This window comes from Lissotriton vulgaris, chromosome 3_2, assembly GCF_964263255.1.
Source record: "Lissotriton vulgaris chromosome 3_2, aLisVul1.2, whole genome shotgun sequence".
Classification (NCBI taxonomy): Eukaryota; Metazoa; Chordata; class Amphibia; order Caudata; family Salamandridae; genus Lissotriton; species Lissotriton vulgaris.
The window spans coordinates 133393588-133415997 of NC_141690.1; the positions used below are offsets into that span (position 1 = coordinate 133393588).

Genomic DNA, 22410 nt, shown 5'->3' on the forward strand with positions numbered 1-22410 from the left:
GTTGCCAACCACTGAGTATCAGGTTTAAAATCCAAACCCTCAATTTTGTTGATGAGATCCATTGTTTCCCTAAGGTAAAATGGAACTTGCAGAACTAGGGGTTTGAGGTTTACATTCACATTGCGAGATGGATTCGAGGACTAAGTCGCAGCCTGAGACAATTGGATGTCCTGGGGAAGATTTTTCATCCTTGTGTATTTTTGGAAGAAAATACATAACCGGTATGTGTGGGCTTAATTTATTTAAAAAATCACATTCTTTCGGTCCTATATGTCAATTTTCAAAAGCTTCTTGGAGAATTACAGAGATTTCACCTTCAATATCCTTTCATGAGATCTGTTGAAATCTTCTGGTAGAATTTTTAAATAAGAATCTGTCTGTAGCTTTCTTTTCTGTTCTTTTCTCTTGAACAAATTACAACTGCTTCACTGTTGTCAGCTGGTCTGATGACTACAGTGTAGGCATCTGGTGATTTCTTAAAGCTAATTGTTGGTCTATTGTCATGTTGTTTTTTACAAACTCTTTTTTGCTTTTAAGCTGATTAATATCTGAGAATACTGAGGGCTCAAACCTGAGTACTTTTTTTGGAATCAATTTTGGGGAAGGGCAGAAGATGGATTTTTTCTGAAGTTCTGAAGGTTTTTCAACTTGATTAAAATCCTGGTTTAGAAAAAAGGCTTTTAAACGTATTTTTCGGCAGAATTCCATGCATCTGTTTTTAGGCAAACAAAATCAGTGTGTCTTGCGGGCACAAATGACAGGTCATTCTCCAGAATGCTTTTCTCTGCCTCTGTGAGGTTTCTGTTGGACAGATTTAAGATAGAGATTCTTATTGGCTTTTGTAAAACTGTCATCAAGTCTGCATTTCCCATGGTTGATTGTTTGTTCTGTGTCTTCTCCTTTGTTGGCTGCTCCTTAAAAAAGATTTTTTTACTGGAGAAGTTTTAATTTGATATGGGGCTGACTGCGATGACTACTAACTTATAATATTAATATTGGAAGATATGGGTATTTACAGACAAATGGATACGCTCTAAGGCTTTAGGTATGAACTATAATTTCTCTTGTTTATTCTCTGTGCATTAACTAAACCATGCATTCAAGCATGATGGCCAAAGTATGGTCTTTATGATGTTTTGGATACGTAATTGCTGATTTCAACTGTTAACGAGGGTGATAAATTGGACTATATGATCCTTGGTTATTAAAGCTGGTATTATATGCCCGAGGTTTAAGGACTTGTGTATTTTTAACTCCTTAGGAATACAAAGGAATCTTCTTAATGCAACTTTCAGTATCTTGATGCTTATGAATATTTGTTATCTTGGTAAATGTTAGCTGCACTTACATTGCATGTACTATAGGCACACGGGTAATATTTATTTATTTGTCTTCTTTGGCTTTTGTAAGGTGTATTAGCACGTTGTATTTATCTTTTATACTTTGGGAGCACACACTCCATGTTTTGGTGATTCTTTTTTATTTATTCTTTTTTCAGTTTTCTGCTTTTTGGTACTTTCTCTAAATTTTGGGACATTTAGGGAAGCAGTTAGTTGCCCTATTTGTTGATCCTGAGATATCTTTCTTGTATCACTGACTACCCTGTTCATTGCACTAGTGGTACACACACCATGGAAAAGGATACAACTGCAGCCCTTACAATATTCTGGATCTTCACTAAAATTTACAGGAATATTTCACATCTGTAGGCCCCAAGGGATGGAGCCAGCCCTTAGGTGTTCTAAAAGGAAATGTCCATAAAATTCGTTATGTATCTGCTTCTTTTTTGAGTTTTAATAGTTGATCAGATTTGTTTTGTTGTTTGGCGGAAGAGCTTAGAGTGACTAAAGAGAAAAGTGAGTTGGTAGCAATCAATTTTTGGATGGTGTCCTCTAAATATGCATGTTGCATTTGGGTCAGAATATCAGAAACCATTTCAAATGACAACGACACCAGTAATGAAACAAACGTAGTGAAATAAAATGCCATATCATTCAGGCCATCAACAGAATGCCATGATTCATACTGTTGAGATAGGTGGAATCAGTTCATAATGACTGTGCCTGAGGGGGGAGGAGGACTGCTTACTTGGAGCAGTTCTGGAGGTAGACCAAAGTGACACATATATTGACAGAGAGGTCAATGGCCACCCCCTTTCATTTCTGATTGATACAGGGGCTACCCATTCTATAGTTTGTTCTGTGGATGTTCTAAGCCTACCCCTCTCGGGAACAGAAGTCCTAGTAGTAGGGATCATTAAGAAGCAAACTAATAATCACGTTTCTGCAAATGCCACAGACATAATAGTACAGATATAGAAAAAAACATCAATTCATATTGTGTCTTTCAAGCCCAATGAACTTGCCTGTAAGGGGTGTTCTTTGCAATATATACTATATTATTTATTGCACACTGGATGGTGTTGCAGTAGAAATGTAGGATAAAAATTCAGTTTTGAATTTAGGCTTCGAAGGACGATAGAGTAGAAATGTACCCAGTTCTGACAAAGACCTACCACCAGACTTAAAACATTATTTAAGAGAAGAAGTATGGAATTTTTCTGGGAAATAAATTGGGTTGATGACAAGAGCAGAGCCAGTGAAGATTAAGGTGAGACCAGATGGGATTTTTCCAGACATAGGTGGTGTAGCATGCTGCATGCAGGCTGAGGCACAGCGAGCTCAGTGATCATCACAGTTTGTGATATCCTGGACAGTTTGCAGCATGAGCGGCCCCGGGAAGAGACATGCTGCCAAATAATTTTTAGTTGACCAGTGACTGAGGGACCCCGATTCCTCTGGCAGCATTGCGTACCTCTTGCTCACGCTGCTCAAAATTGGAATGGAGCAGGGGCATTAATGCTGGGGGAAGAAACTCGGTTCCAAAGGCCCGGTGCCTCAATTTAAGGTTAGAGAGGTGGCTAGAGAGAAGGAGAAAAAAAGCACAGAAAATGGTGGATTGGTCCTTGGCCTTGGGCCTCAACCCCCTATAACAGAGTTTTTTGAAGCAACACTAGCATTGGCACTAGAGCAAAATCCCTGAGATGATTTGGCTGTGCTGGACGGTCACAGCAGAACAGGGGACAGCTCAGGTACTGACTTCAGTCGAGGGGTCACTGAGGTGGTGGAAAAAAGGCTGCACAAATCTGATGAGCCTAAAACATTTATCCTTGGAGAAGGAGCAGTAAATTCCCAAAAAGTTGGCTGATGTCAGAAACCCAGTGGTTTGTCAATGTTGTTCAATTCCCAGGTCATTGGAGACTTTGGTCACGCAGCGGAAGGGGGTTGCATGTCGGCTGAAAAAGGCAGAAGCAAAGGAGCACTTAATGATTCATCTGCTGCACAGTTTGCCCTAATGAAGATGGGAATTTTGTGGATGATGATGCTTTCTGGTGCCCTAATGACTCTGGCCTCTCCTATTGTATATCAGGATAGAAATATAAGTGTCCAAGGATCCTATGCTAATGTGAGTCACAACAGTCAGGACTTACTAATCCCTGCGGAGACAGTTGAAAACGCTATTGCACAGTCTTTTGAGATCAAGCAATGCTTACGGTCCAGTCACAAGGGGTTGACAGAACTGAAGGAGGCAAGTGTAGGTTCTTCGTTGGCTAAGACCTGTAGCAGAGGTATAAAGGCACCGATAGGTGGCGCTGGAGCACATAAGGTTCTGAACGACTTCCTAGAATTGGGAGACAGATTCTTCCTGCTAACTGATGGACCTGACACCTCTAGCTCAGTGGAACCAGAGGAGGAAGCCTGCTTGTCTGTCTTATGTATTAGCTTAAGTAATTCAACAGAAGGACTGAGATCTGTAGCAAGGCGAGCAAGATGCCAGAGGAGATCTAAAAGTCAAAGTCAAACCCAAAAACTAACCAGAGAAGCAAGTAAAAAATCTGTCTGCTCCCACACTGAAATGGGACTACTCTGCAACACAACAAATGCATGTGGAGCTATATAATCAAGCATCTTCAGGCTTCTCCATTGGAATTAAATCTGTCGACCACAACGGAAGCAACAGAGGAGCCAGCTTTGACATTAATATATAGCTCCATTAAGCAACATCAAGAAGAGACTCATTCTAACAGCTGAAAGGCTGGTTGACCACAAGGAAAATGCAGGGAGCTATAAGATTGCCAAAACTTGTGTTAATATCGGAGAGACGATAACCTTGGTTGAAAACCACACTGCAGCACAGGAAAGAGACCTGACGATGCTGAAAGATAATTTAGGTGCTCAAGGGAAACACCTTTCAGATATACAATGGAAAATCAAGGATTTTGTGAACAGAAAGACACAAAACAATGTGCAGGTTCTGGGACTCGAGGAAAGGGTAGAAGGTAATGATATAAGGGCTTTCCTGGTAAACCTCTTTAAAGGGGCTTTTCCTGAGGTAACTCCTTGGAACGAGAATCAAAGAGTACATTGATTCCCACTAATGCAAAAGAAGCAGATCCATTCACAGGGTGTTAGAACTAACATGCCCAGATCAATTATTGAGTACTTTGGGAATTTTCTGTGCATACAAGTTATTTTTGAGAAGGCCTGCCCTGGTGCTAAGCGAAGTTTTGATGGACACTCTTTCACAAGGCCAGACTTTTGCCACATAACGGCAGAGAGAAGATGGAGAGGGAGGCAGCTTATAAAGCGGAGCCAAGAGTTGGGGGCTGAGGTATATCTAATGAACCCTGCCTACCTTGAAATTGTTTCTAAAACTAAGACTTGTATGTTCACTTCAAAGATCAAAGCCAAGAAGTATCTACATGAGCTATCAGGCGAGTCTTGATTGGCTACGGCTTATTTATATTACTATTAATTTTGCATTATCCTCATATAGCATCAGCATTACATGTTTTGGTTTGTTCAAGATAATTTAATGGAGCATAGTCATATCTATGGGGCTATATAAGGTTTTAGGTAACTTGTTTCCTTTCTCTTTTTCTCATACTTTGTAAGGATAAGCAATGTTTGCATACGAGCTGGAGAAGAGGGCGAGCATGGGAGCAATCACTCAGGCCAGTGGTGGTCTGATGGCTTCAATGTATAGGCTGGAGAGAGAGGGTACAACGAGTGGGTCGTCAAGAAAGGGTTTCAGGGCGGGGGCTAACAGGACAGGAATGGGGTGGGTTGGGTTGTACACTACAAGAAGATAGGATAACTATGAGGGAAGATTTCAAGTTTACTAACTGTCTTAATAGGACGCTTGATTACATTATCAGGCTTGAGGGAGATGGAACATTGTATTTGATTGGATCTGAAAACAAGAAGTTTTTTTAATGACACAATTAGCTAAATTACAAATGGCTACTGTTAATATTTACACCCTGAAGACAGAGTTAAAAAGAATGAATGTCACAAAGGCTCTGAAAATATTGCTGGCAAATATACTCTGTTCACAAGAGACCCATGTAGAAGGCTCAAGGAAAGACCTGCTGGAGTCCCTGGGCTTTGCGTTAGGGGCTTTCACTATGCAAGGTGCACATACACAAGAGGTGGTAGTTTCAAAGAAGAAAAAAAAGTATCTCCCCCGCAAATATGCAATATTCTGAAAAATATGTGATTTTGCTCAGACACCATATTAAAAAAGGTGTGCTAAATGTTTCAAAACAGCGTGTTTCTGCAATTCTGAAACTGAGTCCACCCAACACCCAAAGAGAGGTTCAGATATGTCTTGGAATTGTTCGGTATTGCTGACAACAGATCTCATACTTTTCCCTGATTGCGAAGCCTTTAATAAGGCTAACCTGTTATGATGTACAAGACCCAGTACCATTATATGATGAGTGCCTTGATGAATTTAAGACATTGAAAGAGAGTTTGTCTCATACGCCCACACTCAGGATACCTGATTACAATATGATGTTCTACTTCTTCTGCCATGAACAAATGGATGTGCCCTTACCATCCCTACACAGAAACATGGGGGACTCATGTGCCTAGTGGTGTATTTTTCAGGAGTGTTGGAACCAGTTGCTGTGAGTCTTTCCGGCTGTCTAAAGTAGGTTACAACCGTTTGCCTGGAAATTGAACAGAGTGAAGGTATTGTCAGTTTGGATCTCTAGAAAATACAAACTTGAGTCACCCCTTAGAAGAGGATAGAATCTGGTCCATCCCTGAACTTATTAACAACCCGATCATGAAATGGTCCCCCTTGGCTGTTATTAAATAATGCTTTGGTGTGCAGTAAGAACATATGTGCCTGCAATGGAAGGATGAGGTCTGATAGAACTAGGATGCTCACTTTTAAGAGTTCCAACAGCTCAAGTCTAATTGACTATTTTTTAGTCCATGTTACGATACGACCCTTAGTCAAGGACATTATTGCATTATCCTCATATAGCATCAGCATTACATGTTTTGGTTTGTTCAAGATAATTTAATGGAGCATAGACATGACAGTGACCACAATGCTCTTGAACTAGTCCTGGACCTTTCCAGGGTAGCCTCTTCTGGTCTGGTCTTTGTATTAGCCTTTAGACAATGGGTGGGTACTAGCTAATAACAAATGGAGTATCCATTGATGCTTAGGGGCTTAATCTGAGCAAGCCGTGATGTCCATTCATATATATGTGGAAAGGTCCCTTGGGGGACTTTGCAATATTGAAATGGATCTGTACGAAGAAGCTGTCAAGATTGGTGACATACCTCAATCCCTATTTGAAAGCCTAAAAGATGAATTTTCTTAAGGATTCAAGGAACCAAGGCCCAAGGAAGAGTTCTCATTCTTGGTTTGACTCCCAATGTAGAAAAGCCAAATCTGCACTTGTTAATGCCATAGCAATGGAGGATAAGGGGGAGATAAAAAAACAAAAGAGCTACCTATAAGAAGACACTTAAAAAGGCAAAAAGAGAGTGGGATAGTAGGAGGTGGATCCAGCTTCTAGAAGCCACAAAAACCAAACCTTGTTTTCAAAAGTGGTGGCAACAGGGAATGTGGAGGGCTTTATGGAATTTGATAATAATATCACAGCTGACGTGTGGATTGAGCATTTCTCCTGCCTCTACTCATCATCACCTGGGGTTAGTTGGCAAGATACTTTGACAAGCAGTCCAACTGTGGTAACTCAATCAGACTAGTCTGAAAATTGTGCGTTTCAACCAATTACCTGCCTTGCGGTTGAATCGGCTATCAGAAAGATTGTACCCAACAAAGCCCCAGGAATAGACAAAATACCAGGTGATCTCTTTGTCTCAGAGATTAACATTTGGGGACCATACCTAACAGTGGCTTTTAATGTCATCTTAAGCTTATTGAGTACTCCTGCATCATAGGCAGGAGCAAAAATGTTCCCTGTATTTAAGAAGGGTTCACCACATAACCCCGCCATTTATAGTCCTATCAGCCTTATAGATACAATGCTGAAACTCTTTAGTAGGGGCCTGCTTCCAGCACTGGTTTAGAACCAAGTTGTTGTATGTCCCCTGCAAGCTGGCTATCATTCAAATACTTCTACAATAGACCAACTATTTAGACTCCAGTTGATCTATTGGAAGACTGCTTTCAATGTAAATGTATGTAAATGTATAGGCATTTATATAGCGCACTACTTACCCTGAGGGTCCCAAGGCGCTTCGACCGCTGCGAAACCCTTCCTGGCTTCCCTGAGAGATGGTCCCTTAATGGGTATCTCCAGGGTGAGACCAGGCATCCCCGGCGGTCTGGTGGGGCCGTTAGTGAAGATGAGGCAAGCTAATGCCCAGAGTTGCAGAGTGTGATCGCTGATCAGAGTGGGCACCGAGGCGAGAGAATTATCGAGTCCGCTGACCCTGGTTCAGAAACCTGCCGCGCCGGGATTCGAACCCTGGTCCCGGGCCGTCCTCTGCTCTCGGGTCTGCCGCCTCTAACCAGTGAGCCACACTACTTCACTGAAATGGGCAGGCTCTACGTATTGTTCACAGATGTAACTGCAGTTTTTGACATGGTCCCAAGAAAAAGGCTGTGACAGGTGATTGCAAAGATGGGAGTTCCTAAATAATTGTTTACAATTATTGAGAGGTTACATGCAAATAACTTCACCCGGGTGCACTGTGGGAAGCTGCGAGAACTGACAGATCCATTTACTGTTGGTAAGGGTGTAAGATAGGCCTTCTTCACACTGTGCATGAACAACCTTGTTGAGCATCTCAATGCATGCAAAAATGATGTCCCCAATTGGCAAACATGAGGGTTCTGGCCCTCATGTTTGCTGATGATACACTGCTCCTAGCAAAATCTCTAATGGGGATCCCAAAAATACTGGATGAATTAAGTAGGTTTTGGGTAAATGGAGGCTGGAGATAAATATTAATAAAACAAAATATATGTTGTTTAACCCCTGCTGATCTACGCATCCAAATCCTACATTGACAGCATTTCTCTTGAAAGGGTGCATCTATTTGATTATCTGGGGATAACCCTTGATGAAATATATAGATGTTTATATATATATATATTGGGGTAACCGTATTAGAAAATGCAAATTAAAATTGGGTCACTATGTAGGAGGCTTACTGAAACTAGACTAGGGGCCTCTTTATAAATCTATCTACCTGGCACTACAGATGTATTCTGGTCAATCTTTGATTGTAGCACTCGACGGTGCAGAGATCTGGGGATTTAAAAAGAACATAACAATTGAACTTGAGGAAAATACGTTTATGAGGTCATTATTGAGCCTCCTTGTAAGCACGCTCTTGTTTCCTCTGAAACTAGCCTTTGGGATTAGACCAATTTAAGACCTAATAGAAACACTGCCCCAAATGTTCTGGAGAAGAATCTGGGCTACCCCAGAGCTTTCTTCATATTGTAGTGGGCTAGAGGAAATATTCACCTATCCATGTTCTGTTTGCCTCCCATGAATTAAGCATTTAAGAGATTGCTTTGAGGGACTGTGTCTTGCAGATATGTGGCTTGATAATGGGGGTTCCTGTCCCAGCATATGTGCAAAGGATCTAAAAAATAAGCATAGGTAGTTTAAATTGTCTAACCTTTTATCCTCACATGCACATGGCACTTTAACAAGCTATTTTTTTTACAGTTTAAAGACTCCATTTTAACAAATCATTTGTGGTATTGAACCTATGCTGGCTATAATATTTTATGTTCAATTTAAACTCAGCTCGTTGCTCCTTCGGGGATTTACATCTGGCTGGGCCGGAGCAGTTCACTCTAAGGTGCAGAGATGCCTTAACTGTGGGCATGCTAAAGAAACAGTGCCACATTTATTTCTTCATTCTCTGCTTAAATTAGCCCAGGTCAAAATGCCTGGTTCCCATTTGCATGAGTTTAGGTATCAGAAAACATGAGGAGGTGTTATTAAGAAGTCGCATTATTTCTTAACAGCATGAATCACTTAGATCAATTGCTTGATTGCACCATTAGATGTAGCACTAAACCAAGCATAAAATAATACTATTATATAGTGCCAATTAGTATGATATCTGTAGTAATGCACCTTGATTTGAAAACAATGTATTTTTTTTAAATTTATGCTTATGAGATGATATTAATCTGATGGCCTAAATGATTGGTTTTAACCCCTGATAAATTGTAATATTACTGCTATTTTTATAAAAAAAAGTATGTATCTCTTGGTATTATTAACACCAAACTAAAGAGTATTTTGAATTGAATTGAATTGATTAAGAGCAACTATGGTAACAGAGAGGATTCATGACATCTTCAGATGCTTCAATATAATACAATCTCATGTACATATTAGATTTGTTAATTGCATTTAAAAATCAAAGGAAGTGGCAGTTGCAAAGTCGTGAAATGGGAGAAATTAGGCTATGAAAACATTATCAAGCTTTGTATGTGAATGCAGAGCAAAAATATATTTTGACAGTTCCCTGTGTAAATATTTGCATAATCAAACTCATGCCTGAAGAGATAGTTTGGTAGGTTGTTTACAAAAACCCTGGTAGAAGACAGACTTTCTGTATGTTGCTGAGGATGAATGCAGTCCTTGTTTGGTTTTCATTTAAACAGTCAGGATAAGAAGACTATTACCATCATGAATCACACTGGCAAATCAGGAGGCCCATTTACGAGAGTACATGCAGGTTTCATTGAGATGCCACATTCTAATGGGCCAAAGTATATCTTGGTAGTGGCTTTCCAGTTCTCAAAATGAGTCCTTTCATTCCCCACTAAGAGAGCAAATATCCTTACAGTTGCTAAATTCTTGTTGAGGAAGTTGATACCAAGGTTCACCCTCCCAACTTCTATTTAGACTGACAGTGGCACACACTTTAGAAATGAAGTGTTACAGATTATCTGTGCAGCTTTTAAGTTTACATTTCTGTATTGTGGTTTTCATTGCAATACAGGAATATGATGACGTGCATTCAGTTACTAATCAGTAAGGCATTAACATATGCAACCATGTTTAGTAATTCCAAAGCGAAAGCACACCTTGTAGTAGTCCCAGCCAACTGCGTCATAACCGTATTTAATAAAGTCCAACCAAAACCATCCCCATAAATGCCCCCTCCCACCCCTAACCCATTCCCCCCTCCCCCCTCCTTGGTGTTCCATGTCCGCTACCTAAGGTGGCCAAACTCCTCTGTAACTCCCTCCACCCTTCAAGACGTTCCCTGCGACCGGGTGAGGCGCAAAAGCCGAAGGTATCTGGGGCAAGTGATCTCTCTAAATTCCGTGGCTAGTAGTGATAAAAAGGGTTGCCACAGCTCATTCTATTTAGATCCATCCCCTGCAAAGGTGAGCGCCAGTTTCTCCATCCCAAGGATGTGCCATAAGCGATGTAGCCAGCCAGTGAGGGTACGCCAATGTATAAGTATGTTTTGTGTCGCCGACCCCAACGCGATGGCTATCTGTCTGCCTCTACGAGACCGCAGTGGGTACATTAGGGGGTTGGGAAGGCCAAGCAGAACGTATGCTGGAAAATGCGGGATCTCAATCTCGAAATGTTTATCCACCTCATCCAAGACCTGAGTCCAGTAGCCCTGGACATGGTCACACTCCCACAACAAATGAACTAAGGTACCTATTTGGCCACAACCCCGCCAACATGTTGCATCCTGTGTTTTGTCCATTGCATGCAAGCGTTCCGGGGTGTAGTACCAGTATGTGGCTACCTTCCTAAGAGTCTTGGTAAGCCCCATATGGCATGCGGAGTGCCGGGCCCTATAGTATATGTTGTCCCATTCCTTCTGGCTAAGGACCCTGCCTAGCTCCTTCTCCCACCGTGCCTTACTGGGATTGTAAGTTTATGTGAGTCATGTCTGCAGCATCTTATACAAATCAGAGATGAGTTTCTTGTCCGATGTGTGCGTGAGTAACCACCGCTTGTAAGGGGTGAGGAGTCTATTCGCTGTAGAGCAGACATGGGGTTGGAGCACCCAATGTCTAACTGGCAGATAGGAGAGTCGGTCTGTTTCCGGAAGCCCATATATCTGTTTCAACTGGGGAAAAGAAATGACACCATCAGCTCCGTACACATGGTACAGTACTCGGCACCCAGCAGGCCCCCATTGTGCAAAGGTGACCTTATCCATGCCGGGGATGAACTCCGTTTTGTTCATTAGTGGGGTCAATGGCAATGGATAGGATGTAAGTTCATGTTTGAGATTAGTAGCATCCCATATCTCAAGCGGTACCCGAGTGACATATGAAGCATACAGGTTAGGGGGCCTATGGGCCTAGCACATAAAGGGAATTTCCTGAAGGGTTCGCGCAGCCACCGCCTGGTCTTGAAACAACCAGTGTTTCTCCGATTCCCATCGGCTACATTCCACTAGATACCTCAACTGAGTGGCTTGGAAATAGAGGTGAAGATCTGGAATCCCTAGTCCACCTCCCTCCGGAGCAAGTGTTGACAATACCCGTTGCATTCGTGGCTTCCTACTGTTCCAGATGAATTGTGCCAGCTCTGCTTATGTCTGTCTTATTCAACCCGTGGGCGGCGGTAGAGGATTAGTGCGAAAAAGATAAAGCATTTGGGGTAAGATGGTCATTTTAACTGCTGCTATTTTGCCAAGCCAGGAGATAGTGCAATGCTTTCATCTGCCAAGCTCCCTACGGATCTTCATGCTCAGGATCGCATAATTGGTGGCAACTATCCTGGGGAGCGTGGGGGCCAGCTGGATCCCCAGATACAAGGTCGAGTCCGTCGCCCATTGAATAGGAAGCAGATTCTGCAGATATTCCCGGGTGGATTTCAACAAGGAGAGGTCAAGGGCCACCGACTTGTCCGCATTCACCTTGTAGCCTGCTGCCTGAGCGAATGCGTCCAGGTCCAGTAGACATGCTGGTAGTGCGATCCTGGAGTTGGTAAGCGATATCAGTACGTCGTCCGCATACAAACAGATTGTGTGGACGTATCCACCAAACTTTATACCGGTGATAACGGGATTCTGTCGCAAGCCGCATAGCTAACGGTTCCATATAGAGGGCAAAGAGTAGGGGTGACAGGGGGCACCCCTGTCTCGTACCTCTTTGAATGGGGAAGCGGGAAGACGTATGTTCATTTACCCGTACCGCCGCTGTGGGATACCTGTAGCAATTGAGTACATATGTGCGAAAGCGTTCTCCTATCCCCGTGCGCTCCAGAACTTGTTCCAGATAGGGTCAGTGAACACGGTCAAACGCTTTCTCAGCGTCGATGGTAAGCATCATATGCTCTTCCGGAATGTGGGTGGCCTTCTCGATCAGATGGAGGACCCGTTTGGTGTTGTCGGACATCTGGCGCTCAGGGATGAACCCCGCCTGATCCGGGTCTATAAGGCCCGGCAAGAGCGGGCTTAAGCGCGCCGCAAGAATACCAGTGTATAGTTTGAGGTCTATGTTGAGGAGAGAGATTGGGCGATACGCTCCACACCTAGATTTATCTTTCCCGGGTTTTAGAATGACCATTATAGAGACCTCCAGGAGGTCACTCGGGATGGCCCCCGGGTCAGCCAACAAATAAAACAGCCTGGTGAGCAAAGGGGCCAGAGTGGCGCATAATGTCTTATAAATTTTTTTTAAAAAGCCATCTTGTCCTGGGGCTTTAGCTAGTTTGAGACGGGAGATGGCCGCAATAACCTCTTCCGTGTGTATGGCCCTATCAAGGTGATCTGCTTGGGCCTGGGTGAGCACCGGCAGGGTAACCGAGTCTAGGAAGGCCGCCCCGTCTGCGCCAGCCAGTGGGGCCCCAGTGTAAAGGGTGGCATAAAAGTAGCGGAACACTGCTGCTATCTCCTTATCCTTCATCACACATTAACATCCGGTCTTTAGATTTCACGAACCCCCTGTTTCGGTCGGGCTTCTCGCAACCTATGGGCCAGTAGGCGTCTGCAACTATCCCCCCCGGTATAATAGGAATGTTTTAGTTGGAGCGCAACCAATTCTGCTCTATCTTGGTCCAGTGCTGCTAGTTGGCGGCGCACAGCCTTAAGTTGTCGCCACACCCGTGGGGCACCTGTCCTCTGGTGTATCCTTTCTAGTTCCCTAGTCTGCTGTGTCAATTTCTCCCATGTATGCTTGCGTTCAGCGTTGTCTGCTGCTGAAATAGCAATGAACTCCCCCCTCACTACCGCTTTCAGCGCTGCCCATTGTGTTGCAAGGGTGGTATCCGCATTGGCGTTATGTGAGAGGTATTCAGCAATAGAATTTTGTATGCGCTGAACTACGGCTGAAGGAGCGGATCCTGGAGAAGCCACACCCTGAAGGGTAAAGATTGAGGTGGTAGAGTGAGAGTGACCGTTACCGGTGCGTGGTCCGATAGGGAGGCCACCCCTATCTCCACCGCAGTCGTGAGGGCCCGTGTGGATGTGATTACCAGAAAATGGTCCAATCATGCATACGTCTTATGTGCGTTGGAGTAGTATGTGTATTCTCGTTCGTGAGGATGACAGGCGCGCACAGATCACATAGACCCAACTCAGTAACCTGAGCAAGCCCCTCCTTAGAAATGGCACCTGTCTGCAGAGAACGTTGGCCTGACCTATCGTTCTGGTTATCAAAAACTAGGTTTAAGTCTCCCCCAGGATAATATGTCTATCTGTAGCTTTCGAGATGGCCTCGTGTAAAAACTTCTCCTGGCTTTCGTTAGGAGCATAGATAGCGCCAATGGTGAAAGACAGGCCGTTAATAGCGAACCGGTAACTCAATAGCCTCCCCATAACCTCTGCCACCCTCTGCAAAGCCTCCTCCCAGAACCGTTGGGCAACTAAGATTGCCACCCCCGCTGTCTTAGAGGAGCTAGATGAAAAGAATTGTGTGGGAAATTTCGGGGTGCGCATGCAATGGCAGTCTCTAGTTAAAAGGTGAGTCTCCTGCAGAAGGCAGATATCTGCTTGTGTGTTTTCTAGGCAGGACAGGACCACTCTATGTTTCACAGGGTTATTCAGACCCCTCACATTCAGGGTCAGAATCTTAAGCATGGTAGCCGGCATATTAGGTAACTAGGAGAGACAGGGCTTGAAAGCATGCAGAAAGTGACCGTATTGGTATGTGGCCTATAGGCAGGATAATTATGGCAGTGCGATGAGGTTTAGAACACAGAAGTTCTGGTTGCCTCAGCTGGTCCGTGGAGCATGCAGCAAGCACCCCCATACTCTCCTGGTGGACATGGATCATGACCCCCCCAACCCCTCAGAAACCCCCCTCCCGCCTCCTCTAACAAGAAACACAAAAGTAAACAGTTCATAGTCCATCATCTTCACTGGTAATTGGAAACAGTCTAGCATGGGGTACTGCGATCCAGTATATGCACTCCCTCCTCCCGCCGACGACCTGGCGAGCCACCAGCCTCAAGGAATCAGAGCGTTACACTCAGCTTGGGTGAGACTAGGTCAGTTCAGAGGCTACTGCTTCCACTGCTGCACGCCGGCAATCTTTGGTTTCTTGACACAACGTCTTCTACCTTGTTGGCGCCACTGGGATCCCGAGGTCTCAGCACCCCCAGGGCGGCCCACCGGTTCCTTGTCCTTCACAGGCGGGGGTCGATGCCCAGCAGGTGACATGCTTCCTTCAGTGAGTGGAGCTGGTAAAGCTTGTTTTCTTGTTTGAACACGATGCGGAATGGATGACCCCAGCTGTAGGCGATGTTAGGCTGTTGGAGGTATGCTGTAACCGTTTGGAAGATCCGGCTTTTCTGTAAAGTGAGCGCTGACAAATCCTGAAATAAGGTCGGCAATTGATTTCTGAAGGAGAGAGGATGCAGCTGCCGAGCCTTCTGGAGAATTTCCTCTTTTGTCCGGAAGTCTTGCACACAGACTAAAATGTCCGGTGGAGGGGCCGAGGCGGCACGCGGGGTCCCACCCTATGTGCTCTATCAAGTCTGAGTTCTGACTCTAAGGGGCGCCCCAAGATGTGATTGTGTGCAGCTTTTAAAATCAAACAGAAATTCCACTGTAGCACTTGACCACAATCCTGAGGTGTAGTGGAGTGAACTAATGGCACTCTAATAATAAACTTGTTAAAGTTTGAGATTTGACAGGTTTAAAATGACCAGTTAAAAATGACCAGAAAGACTTCTCCTTGTACAAATGCATATGAGAAGTACACCAAACTGAAATACTTGTCTATTACCCCTTGAAGTGATCATGTGTAGACCTATGAGACATGTAGCTTCAGATGCATTCGTTTCTAAAACTGATGACATCATACTGGATTATTGCAAAAGTCTGGCTGATGTGGTGAAATCTGTATCGTCACACAGAGGAACAACATTGTGCGAACCTTTCCAGCTGCACAGCCAAGTACTAGACTACTTGAATCCAATAAATCAAGTATTCACTTATTCTTCTTCGTACTCCTTGTTTATATCATACATTTTAATCACTTTTTTCAATATTGTAATTGATTTATTTTATTCATTCGTCTATTGTACTGCAATGATGACGCAAACAAGAAAGGAATATACGTTTCTACATGCTATGAATTTATTTACATCACCGAATGCATTTCGGGAATGACAATTCCCTTCGTCAGGGGTATCTACAAAGTGAGAAATAATAATCAAACATCACAATCAATGTGCATGATTGGTCTGCTTATTTCTACTAAAAGAACTGCATTGCTGAAATGATGGGATTTTTAACTGGATTCTTGTCACGTGAGTGCAGGAAAGGTTGTTTGAAATGTAAATGAAGGGATAACATTCGGGAAAGAGGTTTAAGGAAAGAGGGGATTGAGCAAGGTTGTTTGTTCGCAGCTATGCGGGGGTAGAAGAGAGTCAGCACTTATAAATAAGTAAGAGAGGTAGGCTGGGACATGAATAATACACAAAAATGGGTAAAGTTTGGAGGCAAATCGATTGTGATGTTAATTTGCAATAGTGAACCTATTTTCGTCTAACTGTTCCAATGTAGTTCTTTTAATAGAAATAAGCAGCCTAATCATGCACATTGATTGTGATGTTTGATTATTATGTCTTGCTTTGTAGATACCCGTGAAGAAGGAAGTGGGAGGGCTAATAGTCTGTAACTGATTAAACACAAAGAAAAAGTCAAAAAGAAAAGTCTTAGGTGAGTGAAAGTTCAGATGAAGAGCCTGAAATTCCTGAAGTGCAGTTAAAAAGGGATCAGAGCGAATAGCTGTTGCACTGCAAAAGCACAGCAAGAAAAGGGAGTCTGGACTGTTCCCATGAGGCACATGGTCAGACTGATTTCCATATAGCCATGTCTGAACTGGGGTGGCAGAGTGGGCTAAAGAACGGTGATGGATTAAACCCAGATCTTTTGACTGGGTGTGAGTGTTTGATTGATTCAGATGCTCTGTCCATCACCATCCCCTTTTGTACAGCTTTTGGCCGCCATGAGTGGGGCAGGGTATGCTCATACGTGTGTCCCTTGCTCACTTTGCCACTGGATTCAAGCAAGCCGGGCTGATGACGGCTGGAATGCCAGAAACCGGTCCTCGGAAGCTTGTTTCCGGTCCAGGGAAGACATGGCTTGGCAGTTCGGGCTGGACTGTTCCCATGAGGCACAGGGTCAGACTGATTTGCATATAGCCATGTCTGAACTGTGGTGGCAGAGTGGGCTAAGGAATGCTAATGGATTAAACCCAGATCTTTTGACTGGGTGTGAGTGTTTGATTGATTCAGATGCTCCGTCCATCACCACCCCCTTTTGTACCGCTTTTTGCCGCCATGAGTGTGGCAGGGTATGCTCAGACGTGAGTCCCTTGCTCACTTTGCCACTGGATTCAAGCAAGCCGGGCTGATAATGGCTGGAATGCCAGAAAATGGTCCTCGGAAGCTAGTTTCCGGTCCAGGGAAGACATGGCTTGGCAGTTCGGGCTGGACTGTTCCCATGAGGCACAGGGTCAGACTGATTTGCATATAGCCATGTCTGAACTGGGGTGGCAGAGTGGGCTAAAGAACGGTGATGGATTAAACCCAGATCTTTTGACTGGGTGTGAGTGTTTGATTGATTCATATGCTCCGTCCATCACCACCCCCTTTTGTACCGTCTAATCAAAACAGTGACAAGTTGCAATTGAAAATCAAAATTGAAAAGACCCCTTCGGGAAGACAAAAACTTGCTGTGGGAAAAGTTATTGAGAGAAAACCTGAGTTAAGTGAAAATTCTAGTTTGAACCAAAGCCATGAGAAAGAAAGAGATCAAAAGACTGCGACTGCAGAACTACCCAGAAAAAGAACCGGAGAAAGTTCAAAAGCGACATTTGAAATCTGATGAGAGTCAATCACCAGCTGCCAAGAGACCAATCAACAAGAGAGTTCCCAACCGGAAATGTGCTTCACCAGATTGGGTGTACCTAGCCACAGTGTTAGAGGAAGCTATTGCTGAAGATGAATATTTCCAACTGAATAAGTGCCACAATGTTATTCAAAAAGGATCAGATCTAGAGAATGATTCAAAAGAGCAGCCACCCTCATGGTGAAAAAGAGAATGTGAAATTCAGATTTTGTAAGGAAAATCACAATATTGAGACAGGAGAGTTTTTTGCTCAGAGAGTGAAATAACTGAAAATTAAAGGCTGAAAGAGATAAAGAAACCATGCACAGACTGATAATTTTTGTTGAAGCTGATTTAAATTTTTTCCTAATTTAAGAACTGAGAAGTGAATACCAATTTTTATTATAGATTAAACAAAGAAATTCATTTTGACACAAAATGTTTGTTTTTGGTCTTTCACATGAAGATGGGAAACAGCAGAAGCTGTTGAATTGTAGGAATGTTGATATTGACATTGATATAATTAGTAGTCCTGTTGGTGTGCTTTCTGACTCCTGTGGGAATTGTTTCACATCATATAATTAGTAAAACTGCACTTAGATTAAACTAAGCAAATAATACATGAAAAACATACATTTACTAAAATTATTAAAGAATATATTGAAATTATGAAAGTTAGTAGTTGTTACATATATACTTTCCTTCCTAAATTAGCTAATGAAGGGGCCCCCTATATCCAAGTAGAGCTTTTGTATTCACTTTCTTGTAATGTCTTTGTTGCTATCTTTAATTATGAGAACTTTCTTTCCCTGGACCTGACTGATTTTAAAGTGACATTGAAGAATGTATTTATTTATTAGAGTGATACTAAAATTAAACATGGTAAATATTTGAGAGAGGTTGCACAAACCAGAACTGATACTAACATGGATGATATGTATTTGTGTTAATTAAGTAGTGAAGAGTGTAACTTTGTTAATAAATATCACATAAGAGGTATAAACATGGTTAGAAATTTGGAAGAGTTAAAAATAGTTGTGGAAGAAATTAAGGAACATCTCTACTAGTGCTAGGCATTAATGGCATTTCAATCTCAGCTGGTGCACTCAGTGAAACCACTGTAGGGACTTGTACAGTAGTCCCATCTCCTCCCACTCCCATGTCAGGTTTTGAAACAGAGCCAGTACCACTGGTTCCTGGCTCTGCAGTATATGGTAGAGGCCTATAATTCAGGAGCTCAATAAAGACATTATCCTCATCATCAGAATTATAATTTTGTCTCTTTTCTCCTTTCATCTAACTTTTGTATTTGTACTCAATCTCCCCGACTGTTGCAGGATAAACCCTCACATAGTCCATCACATCCTTCCGCCAACACTTCTCTTGTCAATCCCATTTCATTTCTATCCCTTATTTATTTGCTCCCTTTACCTGTTTTACATTTTCTTTTTATCTTTCTCTGTTGCCATTTGATCCCTTATTTAGTGCCTCAAACTTTGTAGGCTTACACAACAGCTACATCAGCTTCATGAGATTCATTGTCTGTCTAAGGAAATCCAACTTTTAATGTCAAAGGTACTTTCTGTCAGAAACTGTAAGTCTTTATAAGAAGAAGTGTAATCATGATATTCAGACATCCAGGTACTATTATTATACCCAATGTCTGTCATCATTTTGTTTGTGGGCGTTCCCTTATCTGGCATTTTCTTACCCTCTGAGGCAGGTACAACAGAATATTTAGGGTTTCTTAAAACATTCCCCATTATTCTTACCTAAAGTGAACTTAAAATGACAAGTTAGCGAACAACAACCAATCCCAGCGTGGCACGGCCAAAGGCCAAACTATCACACCACGAATGTCAACAACCAATCAAGGACATCACAGCTTTGTGCTGATGTCTTAACAATTCCTGCACAGCTCATTGGTTGATTAACCATTCACAGCAAAACCTGCTTGTAGACAGAGAAAGTAATTGCAGAACCCTTAAAAATAACCTTTAAAATCATAAAACTCTTGTCTTCTTAACCTAGATAGGGAGGGAGTCAATAGGTCATATTTCTCAAACAATGACCCTTAAAAGAGAGTGAGAGACGGAACTGCTCTTACAGTAATAGACTAAATCCACAATTCACACCCAGCAGAAATCCACCCTGCTCAATGCTGTTACTCCTGTGCAAAGACATACCAACCTAACTAGACACACACTCCTAGAATTTTTTTTTTTAAAGTCACAAAGACAACTCGACTAATATCAGCCATAGAGGATAAGAAAGCGTTGTCAAAACGAGCTCATGGCTGGGTTGTGCTCAACAATTACAACATCCTTAAACCCCAACCCTATTTAAAAACAGGAACAAAGATTGCTTCCAAGGAAAATTTGTTAAAACTTCGCTTGGGAGTCGGCTTGATCAATTCGTTTTTACCACCTTGGGAAAGAAGAGGAGGTGACCAGTCATGCTGTCTGTGTGGCTGCGGCAAGGAGGACCGTATCCATATCATTTGTATCTGCAACAACTTAAAAGAAATAAGGTAAACCCTATTAAAACCATCCTTTAATCAGTATGGAGTCAGGTCTTGCAGACAGGCGTTAATGTTGTGCTATAACCCAACCTTAGTGCAGCTAAATTGGCGCCTTACAAATTTTTTCGATCTTACTTCACTTAGAGTAAAAAAATAAAATCCACCGGTGACGAATTAATTTCATCTAACGAATTTGGGCTCCACCAGGGTCAGCTCCGCAGCGCCTCACAGAGACTATTACAACGGCATTATGACGTTGAAACAGGTGCGGATTGGTAGGTGTAATCAGCAACCCTGGAACATTCTGTGCTGTTAGAGCACCATTTAAACAAATCTAAGATAAAAAAAACCTTGTGAAGAATCTTGGTGGCTGATTATAGATAACCCTTACTAAATCGACTTTTAATCTGATGAAGAATCAATTGTGCAGAAGAAATTCATATTCATGAGATCATTTTTATATTGTTTTATGCATAACACAAAGTGGATTATCTTAATATTGATATTATTTATTGTATCAGCGCAAGTTGCCTCGATTTTAACGTTTAATTAATGTATGCAATGGTTTAAATTAATCAAGCATAATAAAAATTACTTACTTACTTACACTCCTAGAAAAAGGTAAGTTCAGTGACCCCAAACTGCATGCGGTGTCTCATGCTACACACCACCTTACGCAGACACACAACTCCACCTGTGTGCCAGCGCCTCCCTCGCTGCAGCTGCTCCTCCTCCGTGAGTTCGATACTGCTGTCTGTTGTGCCCCATATGATTTAGTGCCTGCCTTGTGATTCAGTACGTGTTTTCTTTTTGTGATTCTGTACTGTACTGTTGCTCCCCTCCCTCCTCTTCTCTTCTCTTCTGCTTTCCCTCAGCCCGATCCCCGCCGCCGCTTCCCTGTGGCCCCGCCCCATCGCCGCCCTGCTCCCGCATCCCAGCTCCTCCTCCCTCCCTCCCTGCCTTAAATGGCGGCTGCTGTGCGGCCACGCGGTGCACCAGAGGCAAGCCCGTCTGCGCCCATCCGTGCCTGGATCGCGCCCAGCGCCAGAACCCCTGGACCCCACGCTCACCACGATGCCAGACTCCGATACGACGCCAGCACTCTCCTCACACTCAACAAATGCTGTTACAACCACTGCTTCCAGGCCGCCCGAAGCGCACCCAAGGACCTTTCTCTTGCCGCACCTGCAACTTCACCTGCAACAGAACCACCAAACCTCCAAGGACCGGACCCAATGAACTTCGCTTCATGCTCCTCAACACCCGCTCTAAACACAAACACACCGTTGAGCTCTAGGACCTGCTTGACACCTCCGCCCCAGACGTTGCCTTCCTGACCAAGACTTGGTGGAACGATTCTTCGGCACCCGACATCTCCATAGCCATCCCGGACGGCTACAAGATCACCCGCAGGGAACGCGCCAACAGAATTGGAGGTGGTCTAGCCATCGTCCACAAGTCCACCCTCCAGTGCTACACCCACGCAGACGACACCCTCAACACCGCCGAACACCTGCACTTCTGGAACCGCATCGACCCCAACACCACCCTCAGAGGAACACTCTTCTCCAGACCCCCCGGACCCAGAGCTCAGTTCTGTGAATCCATTGCCGATCTCGCCAGCACCTTTTCACTCGCCTCCACCGACTACATCCTCCTCGGGGACCTGAACTTCCACCTCAAGAACAACAACAACGCCAACTCTGCCACCCTCATCGACAACCTTACCAACCTCGGCCTCAGACAACTCGTTTCGGCACCCACCCACGCCGCGGCCACAGGCTTGACCCGGTCTTTGCCACAAGCACCCACGTAGCCTTCAACCACACCACCGAACTCCACTGGACCGACCACCGCTGCATCCATTTCACCTTCCAGAAACCAACCACACACCACCGCACCCAACCATGCCCCGCCACTGCTGGAGCATAGTTCCCGAAGACCAGCTGACCTCCACCCTCGCCCAGAAGCCTCCCACCGACCCCGACGCCACCACCAGCAACCTCAGACAGTGGATCGACGACTGCTCCAACAACCTCGTCCCACTCAAGAAACCCTCCAACAACCACACCAGCAAGAAAGCCACATGGTTCACTGAGGAGCTCCAGACCTCTAAACACACATACCGGAAACTGGAGAAGAAATGGCTCCACAAACGTACGCTGGACAGACACGCAGCCCACAAGGACACCATCCGCAGACATCACCACTTCATCAGAACAGCCAAGAGATCGTCCTTTAAAACCCACCTGGACAACAACG

At 43.7% G+C, this 22410-nt stretch overlaps 1 protein-coding gene across 1 annotated transcript in view; it reads left to right on the top strand.

Annotated features, from left to right (window-relative positions):
• Positions 1-22410, top strand: part of LOC147725418 (uncharacterized) — a 301666-nt gene that overhangs the window by 46425 nt on the left and 232831 nt on the right. The window lies entirely within an intron of this gene.